This window comes from Montipora capricornis, chromosome 1 (genome assembly GCF_036669925.1).
Source record: "Montipora capricornis isolate CH-2021 chromosome 1, ASM3666992v2, whole genome shotgun sequence".
In the NCBI taxonomy this organism is placed as follows: Eukaryota; Metazoa; Cnidaria; class Anthozoa; order Scleractinia; family Acroporidae; genus Montipora; species Montipora capricornis.
This window is the reverse complement of record NC_090883.1, coordinates 51,670,977-51,679,806: the sequence shown is the minus strand read 5'-3', so window position 1 is coordinate 51,679,806 and position 8,830 is coordinate 51,670,977.

Sequence of the window (8,830 nt, the reverse complement as noted above, 5' to 3'; positions counted from 1 at the left end):
TGTCTTTCTGCTGTCAAGTCATTTAGGCTGCTTTTCTGGTTACTTTTCCTTGTCTTACCTACTGATAGGGCCTAAAACGAATTAACGGCAAAATTGTTTTCTTAACTTACTGTGAAACTAAGTTTGCACTCCATCACGATTGTCTGGATCCTTGCTGCAATTCAAATACCTATTCTTTGACCAAGGAGAGTTTGGCCATCTAAAGCCTAATAGCTTATATTTATAGCATTTTGGGTACAACAGGAACGAATTTGTGTAATGGTTTAAGAATTTCTACATCCCATAAAAATAATTGTACTTTTATTTCTCCAAGGAAATTGGGAGGCCTAAATTCCAGAGATTCTTTCGGGAACGTCTCTTTTAAGAAAAATGTTTACTTTGTGGGATGAGCTAAAGGTTTTTGCGTGTAGCCGTCAGATAACCGAACTTTAACCACTACAATGAGCACCACCCGTCAGTACGAAATGAAACAAGTATGCCCACGAAGTGTCCGCTTGACCTAAAGCACACTAAACGGAACACGTCTTACGTAAAAAGGGAACTGGGCGGCAGAAATCAACTAAGACCATAGTAAGACAGGGTGTCAGCTCAAACTGCTTCTAATATGTAGCAACATGCTACGATATTCCGTAGGTTTTTAATTAAGGTTTTGAATGCACGCACAAGTACACAATAACTTTTGGGACGATTGGTCTGGCCATATTTAACAGTTTGGTCTGGCCATACTTGTTATATTTTCCATAAAACAACGGGATGTAACGAATGACTAAAGTTTGGGTGTGTTAAAGAGAAGCTACGCGAATCGAGAATGTTCTTCAGCACTCGACGCACCCGTGAAAATGGGATACTGTTGTGGAACATGCCAATTGTTACAGGTTTAATTAACAAGTCATTGAATATTGACCAAGGAACATAACAGCCTCACAATCTCTGTTGACATGAGTTTTAATTGTTGCAGATAATACTTTACACAAGGTTTTCATGCGCTTTAGATAAATGGTCTCAAGGTTTTTGACAAAACCTTACATCGATAGTTGTGTAAACGACAAAATTACTGAGTTTAACTTTTCTTTGGTGATTATGAAAATTATAAACGTTCGCCCACTCAATTGCAAGCTTTGTCGGTCAAACGAACAATAACCGGACAACATTAATTTGTGGTTAAACATGTAAACGAAACAGGATTTAGTATCACTGGCTTCATCCGGGCTCATTCTGTTAAAAAAAATTCTTTTAAACTGTGTTATGTTTAAGGATTTAGTGGCAAGCTTTGTCGGTCAAACGAACAATAACCAGACAACATTCATTTGTGGTTAAACATGTAAACGAAACAGGACTTAGTATCACTAGCTTCATCCGGGCTCATTCTGTTAAAAAAAATTCTTTTAAACTGTGTTATGTTTAAGGAATTAGTGGCAAAAATCTAGTTTCGCGCTCTCATGATAAAAAAGTTCACGTTATTTCCCGCCTTTAGGCAACCTTTGCAGGCATCCGTGAGCTTCGCAGATGACCCCCTGTCATGAAGTATTGATGTTGCTTAACAATTACACGGTTCTATTTTCGCCGACATCTCGACATTGAAATTTTGCGACTGACATACTGTTTATTTTTAGTACCCCTTTCAAATATTACAGGATTTGTCTTGAAGGCCAGCGCCTTTCATCATTTCACCACTTTCTCGACAACTGTGGCTAACAGGCGAGAAATAGAGCTTAAATCCTGCAGTGTCCTTAGATTTGGGCAAACAACATACTTCAACCGTTAACGTTTCCGCATTTCCGTCGGATTTTGATGTCTGTATTATCTATAACAGGGTTGTTTTATAAGTTTCGATTGAAAAGGAAGACTTTAATAATTTACAATGTGACTGCTATTACTCGTGTTCACCCTGTTGTTAATTCAGCCTTTTTTGCAAGTTTTTTTGGCTCGGACAACTATACCCGTAAAGGAAATTTATTACCTAGAGGAATAAATGATTTTATGCGCCTGGCAATGCTGGTTAATTTTTTACTGACTAGGATCAGTTTACATACGGGACTCTAATTTAGGACATACATAAGTGGCATAGGACAAATTCAGGTCTCTTTTTCTTCAGCTCCACGAAGGAAACGTTTTTTCTGTTCCCGTCTTCCACTTGACAATCGATTGTGGCTACGGAAGGATTTGGACGCTGAGAAAAAGATAAGTAAGACTGTGTACTATAATTGTGCCGAAGGGAATTGGTTGCGTGCATTTTCAAAACCGCTGGCGATCAACGATGGCTTCTAAACCACGCGCTCTTGTCTTAGGGCATTCATTCGTGCGACGAGTACTTGAGTTTATTGACCTCCGTCAAGCAAACGATAGCTACCGTCGCGACCTTAACTTATCTGAAGTCTGCGAGATTTTTGGTATTGGAGGTCGCACGGTCGATAAGATGATTCGACTTGATCTTGAAATCATTAAGAGGAACGCCCCCAATGTCGTGGTTCTGGAGCTCGGCTCGAATGATATTTGCGACAGTCATTTCGATGCGGACACGTTTGTGCTTTCCATAGTCGCTTTTACTGAATTGCTGATCAAGAGTCTATCGGTACGATTTGTTGTGGTTTGCCAAATACTCCCAAGAATGCACACCCCCTTCGATGGCTATAATGCGCGGGTCCAAAAGGTCAACACGCTGCCCCGAGAAGCACCTCAGAATTTTAAATCCGCTAAGTTTTGGCGGCATCGTGGCCTTGCTAATCCCGCTAGGAACGTCTATGCCAGTGATGGCATTCATTTAAATGATTTTGGAAACGAAGCTCTGTATAGGAGCTATAGGGGAGCCATTCTATTTGCATTCTCCCAATTTCACTAAAAGGCCCGAGTCAACATGCAAGTTCCTTACACTTTGCGGTGAGTGACAGAAAATTTTTGTGGTGACTTGATATTAGTCATACTTTTCATTTCAGTTCATGCAACTCCCCTACTTCCCTCGGCCACCCTGGCATATGAGCACCCTGAGACCCGCCTTGTAATTCTTTGCATTTTTATGACGGGTGTGATTGTTTATAATCAACCAACTTTAAGGATTGGTTGGGGGCCAGGCTGGTCAGCATGGGTCATGGAATTCTTGCGGCCAGAGCAATGCTCTGCGCCATTCATGACCAGGTTGTGCTGTTGCATCATCTGGTATGCCTATTACAATGCCTTTAGTTGTAATAGTAAGCTTCTTCAGTGTTATACACTGTAGTAGTAGCCTGAGCCCTCTTCCTTACAAGCATGGATATATTAGAATATCCTGTGTGATTATGGCTGTTTGCCTCGATAGCTTTGTACTTAATTTGTACATGCTATGCTATCAAGCGGGTCTAGTGATGTTGTTGCTCGTTGACAGGTTTTAATTTTCCAAGGTGGCAGTGTTTGGGGAGCGACTAACGGGTGTCAGCAACTTGCGATTTCATTTGCCTCCCACTTTTTCTTTACAATCTGTTCTCTGTGATTACCCGCAGAATGTCTTCCATACGGACTAGTTTTCAGGCAAGAGCAGCAAAACGACGGAGACTTGCAGATGTGTTTGCTCCTCGTCCGTCTTCATTACAGCCCTCCTCATCTGCAACTAGGGACCCCAGTCCTGCCCCAGCCGGCCCAAGCGGATCCTCATCAGCCAGCCGAGACGATGATGCTATTCCTAGCCCAAGTGGATTCGGACAACTATCCCCAGAAGTTCTTCATGCCATAACTACGGCCGTTACCTAGGCTTTGCATTCTTCATCTTCCTCGGGTCCTACTATACAGTTTATCCCTGACCCAGCAAATACCGCGCCATAGGGTGTGCACCATGCCACAGATCAGCAGAGCCCCTCCTTAGGAGCCACAGTGCAAGGGTCAGTTAATGCAGTGGTTCAGAGTGTCATCGGCCTTCAAGATCCACAGGGATCCCAGAGTAAGAACACTTTCTTATCAGCAGCTATTCCTTTAAGTCATAGGGTGCCTGATAAACTAAAAAACCAAATATGGGCCAATGAATTTATAGATTTTGCCCTGCTGCTCCACAATAGTGTTACCAATCCCGCCGAGGAGCAGTTTACTGTCAAACTAGACACCTCTCAAGAGGGTCAGCAGTCTTTAGTTTTGGTACCAAGCGCTAAAAAGCATCCCTTACACACAATTGACCAATGGATGTCAGCATTCCAAATATTTGTTTCCATTTATGCAGAGCGTGTCCCTCAGGACACACCTGCTTTAATGAAGTATGGTCCTATAGTAAAGGAACTAGCAACACTGGGGGCTAATTGGAAGTTTTACGATGAGAATTTTAGGAAACTTAGGGAGTCGCAAGGGGTGCCATGGAACCAAGTTCATTCCGAATTGTGGCTGAGGTCCCATTCCTTTCGCGCCAAACCAAATACCCAGCCACGGAAATCCAATATCGACAGTCCCTTCATTCCCAAAGGTTACTGCTGGAAATTCCATAGAAGCCTTCATTGCCCCGGGTGCTCTTTTAAGCACCAGTGTTTTCGATGTGGGCAATCACACCCCATTGCCAAATGTCCCCAGCCAAAACCTCATCCGGGTCAAAGGACAAAGCCAAGCAGTCCCCCTGTCCGGAGCACTCCCAACACCAGTCAAAGTTGAGAGGCTGGCCTATTATCTAGAAGGATACAATGAACAATTTTATGAGGAACTAATTTTGTTTACATTTTCATGGACCACAAATTGGCCATGTTTCCACTAATCTTCTTTCTGCAGCACTGCATCCAGAAATTGTTGATAGTAAACTAGCCAAGGAGGTGCTTGCAGGCAGAGTACTAGGCCCATTTAAACATCCCCGATTCGATAATTTCAGAGTGTCCCCCTTGGGGGTTATTCCTAAAAAACAGCCAGGTGAATATAGAATGATCCATCATCTCTCTTTCCACATGGTGGCTCAGTCAATGATTTCATTCCTTCTGAGTTCTGTTCAGTCCACTATGCTTCCGTTGATGATGCGGTACGGATCATCAAGAAGTTAGGAAAAGGTTGTACTTTGGCTAAGACTGATGTTCGGAGTGCTTTCCGCATAATCCCGGTACACCCTAAGGAACACCATTTATTAGGGATGAAATGGAGGGGCGAATTCTATGTTAATTGCTGTTTACCTAGGGGGCTAGCCAGTTCATGCAGAAGTTTTGAGAAGCTTAGCACTGCAATGGAATGGGTGGCTCGGAACAAATTCGATATACCATATATTATACACATATTGGATGATTTCCTGATTGCTGCGGAGTCCCCTAGCAAATGCAGGACTAGCCTTCAAAACTTCTTGCACTTCTGTGAGGATTTAGGAGTCCCCATGGCACCTGAAAAAACTGAGGGCCCTATCCAGGTATTGTCATTCGCAGGCATAGAATTAGATTGTAACAGGCAAGAAGCAAGACTTCAGATGGAAAAAGTTGCCAAATGTTTATCCGCAATAGGTCACTTGCAAAGTAAGAAAAAGGTGACCTTGAAAGAGCTCCAATCCATTATTGGCCTTTTGAACTTTGCTTGTTCAGTGATAATTCCAGGCAGGGTTTTCCTGCGCAGGCTGATTAATCTTACCATAGGCATAAAAAAGCCCTATCATTTTATCCGCTTGAATACAGAAGTTCAAAAGTACTTACGAATTTGGCAAACCTTTTTGGCCTCTGTCAATGGTAAGTCCTTTTTCCTTGAGGAAGGCTGGTCTTCATCTTACAGCTTGTGTTTTTATACCGATGCTGCACAATCTAAGGGTTACGGTCTCATTTTTGGTAAACAGTCGGCATATGGCAGGTGGCCAGAGTCCTGGACAGAATACAGTATTAGCTTTCTTGAGTTTTTTCCTATTGTCGCTGGCCTCGGCATTTGGTCTCACGAGTTGAAAAACAAGCGAGTGCTTTTCTTCACTGATAATGAAAGCATTGTTTATGTTATTAACAAACAAACAACGAAAGATCCTAAATTGCTCAGGCTGCTGCGCGCACCGATGCTCATATGTTTAAAGAACAACATTCTGTTTCGGGCACGCCATATTAGGGGCACAAAGAACATCCTTGCTGATCACCTCTCTCGTTTGCAGATAGAGAGATTCAAAGCTCTGGCACCCGGTATGAACCCAGTGCCAACACCACTGCCAACTCACCTTCTACCGGAGAACTAGGACACACATTAATACTGTTGCTAGGAGCAAGTTTGAGTACTACCTCATTAAATACTTACCGCAGGCCATGCCAGCTATTTCGCCAATTTTGCTCAGAAAGGTTACACATTCAGGGCTTTTCCCGATCTCGACTGAGCACTTGGCGCTTTTTATAGCATTTCTTGCGGAACAAAAGTATGCTGCTTCAACAGTTTTAACCTACATTTCAGCTTTAAGCTTTCCCCATCCCTTGGCGTCCCTCCCTGACCCTACAAAAAGGGATATGATTCAACTAGCACTGCGGGGCTATAGTAAAATGAATCCTTCGCATGACACTCGCCTCCCAATCTCATTGCCTCTCCTTGAAAAAATCGTTTCGGCTTGTGACCACACACAGTCATCGATGTACAGTACGAAAATGACACAGGCTATGTATGCTATGGCCTTCTTTGCTGCCCTGCGGGTGGGTGAAGTCACATGTAAGCCTACACAACCTAGGGGTAATGTAATTTTACTCAATCAAATTGTTTTCATGAAGACTAGGGAGGGCGTGGTCAGTGCAATCAAGATCACTTTAAGGAATTATAAACATAGCGACCCTGCTGTTCCGGTAGACATTTTTCTCTATCGGGAGAAACCAGTGTGCCCTGTTTCGACAGTGCTTGCATATTTAAGGCTCAGGGGTACCACTCCGGGCCCCCTTTTTTGTTGGCAAGATGCTTCGCCAGTTTCTCGCACTTTTTTCCACTAAGGCATTATCAGACGCACTTCGTTATTGCAACCTCAACGTAGATGGTTATAAGTCTCACAGTTTTCGCATTGGAGCAGCTTCCTGGGCAGCAGCCAAGGGCATGTCGGATGCACAGATTAGAGCTTTCGGTAGATGGAAATCCAGTGCCTTCTTGCGTTACATTAGGAATCCTTCTTTAGGGTCAGAGTCATCGTAACCAGCGGCTGCCTATCATATTCTCACAACGGTTACCCTTTCTACTTTACACCTATTTACCCGTGGGCACAGCCTTTGAGCAGGGGCCAACTGTCTGTGCCCTCGGGTACTTCCTTATTTTCAAGATTACTATTACTATTATTTTTCACTCAGTGCAACCAGGTGTTTTGAGCAGGGGCCAATTCTCCTGGCACAGGGTTTGTTAACACTCATATATTATACAGTTGTAAGCGCTTTTAATGTTCAAGTTGGGCCATGAATGTGCCTTATAGGCAAATCAGGATTTCATTTTCAGAACGGTCACGTGGTTGTTGTTAAAGTAACATATTGTTTTAAACTTTTTTCACGTTTTGCACTGGGTGAGCAGGGGCCACCCAGCTGCAGGCTCCTTGTTAAGTTTTAGCTGCATTCATATTGTCCATTGCTTTGGCTTCGGGTGGGGCTGCCCTTCCTTTGGCTCGAAATGGCTTTGGCGGGGTTGCCCTCACCTTTGCTGGAAATAAGTTAGGGTTTCAGATTTCATTTAATTTGGTTTAGTTGTTATGAAATAAACGGCCATGAAGGTGGCCAAAATATGGCAAATCATGGTCTCAATTTTTATAGCTAACTCCAGCAAACAGAGCTCGGCCAAAGCAATGTGTTCTAGAATGGTTAGGTTAAGCGAGCCAGAGGCATAAATTCAATATATTTGTTCATGCGAAACGTTCAGTGAAATTCGTATTGGCCCTGAAATGAACTAATGATCCATGATATTCAGTTTTGTGGTGTTCCTGCAATTGAATTTGTCAAAACAAATTAACTATTAGGTACGGCCTTTTAGTGACGAGAAGCGTAGACTTTTTTGGACCGATGGCCCACGCAATTACTGACATACCCTTGTATTTACCGAAACCAAGTAAGTAAGTAACTAATTAAGTAAGTAAGTAAAAGGTTTATTTCACAACACTTCCACATGGTGGCTCTTCGTTTGTGAAAAAACTAATTATCTAAATTAAAAATTTATAACAATCTACAAAATATTATTAAAGACATATATACATCTATACATTATCCTAAGACTACAAAACTAAAACTAAAATTGAAATTAACATTTAAACGACTTGTGTTTTGAGTTTCTGGAACAAATACTTCCTGGTGGCCTTTGCAAATGTATATTTAATTAAAGAAATGAAGCTTCGCTAGCCCTTTGTTACACAATAATTGGCTTTCAGTTGTTTGATCTAAGCGTTTCATAACCGCGCAGGGACAATTCAAGATAACTATCTTTTCTTGAGCCCAAGATGAACTCAATTCCACCTCAGAATCAGTATGGAAAATGAAATAAATTTAGACAGCACTAAGATATTTAGACATGTAAGTTTAGCTCAGCGTCTGTTCTCAAAACCTATCACATCCTCTATGTACATACACCCAGTTAAAAGCTTCCAAGAATTTTTTATCAATTACACCGTCAGTACATTTGGTACCCCCAGCTCATCACGGTGCATAACTCAAGATTACTGAAATCATATTGCGTACAATTCTTGTTATGCTATAAATTTAATTAATCTGATAAGGAGCCAAAGACTTCCTTTATAATGAACGAACAACAAGTGCAAATAACCACGATATCCTTAGGATACCCTTAATCGTAAGGGTATTTTTTTGAAAAGGCTGAGGGACTGAACCAGTTTAAAGTTTGACTGGCGCCATCGCCGGATTTCTTGGTTTCGAAATCGCTAGTTACCTAAGGAAGCAGGACGTGTTTGCGAATTGTAAATTTAAGAGTTTGATGAGTGAAA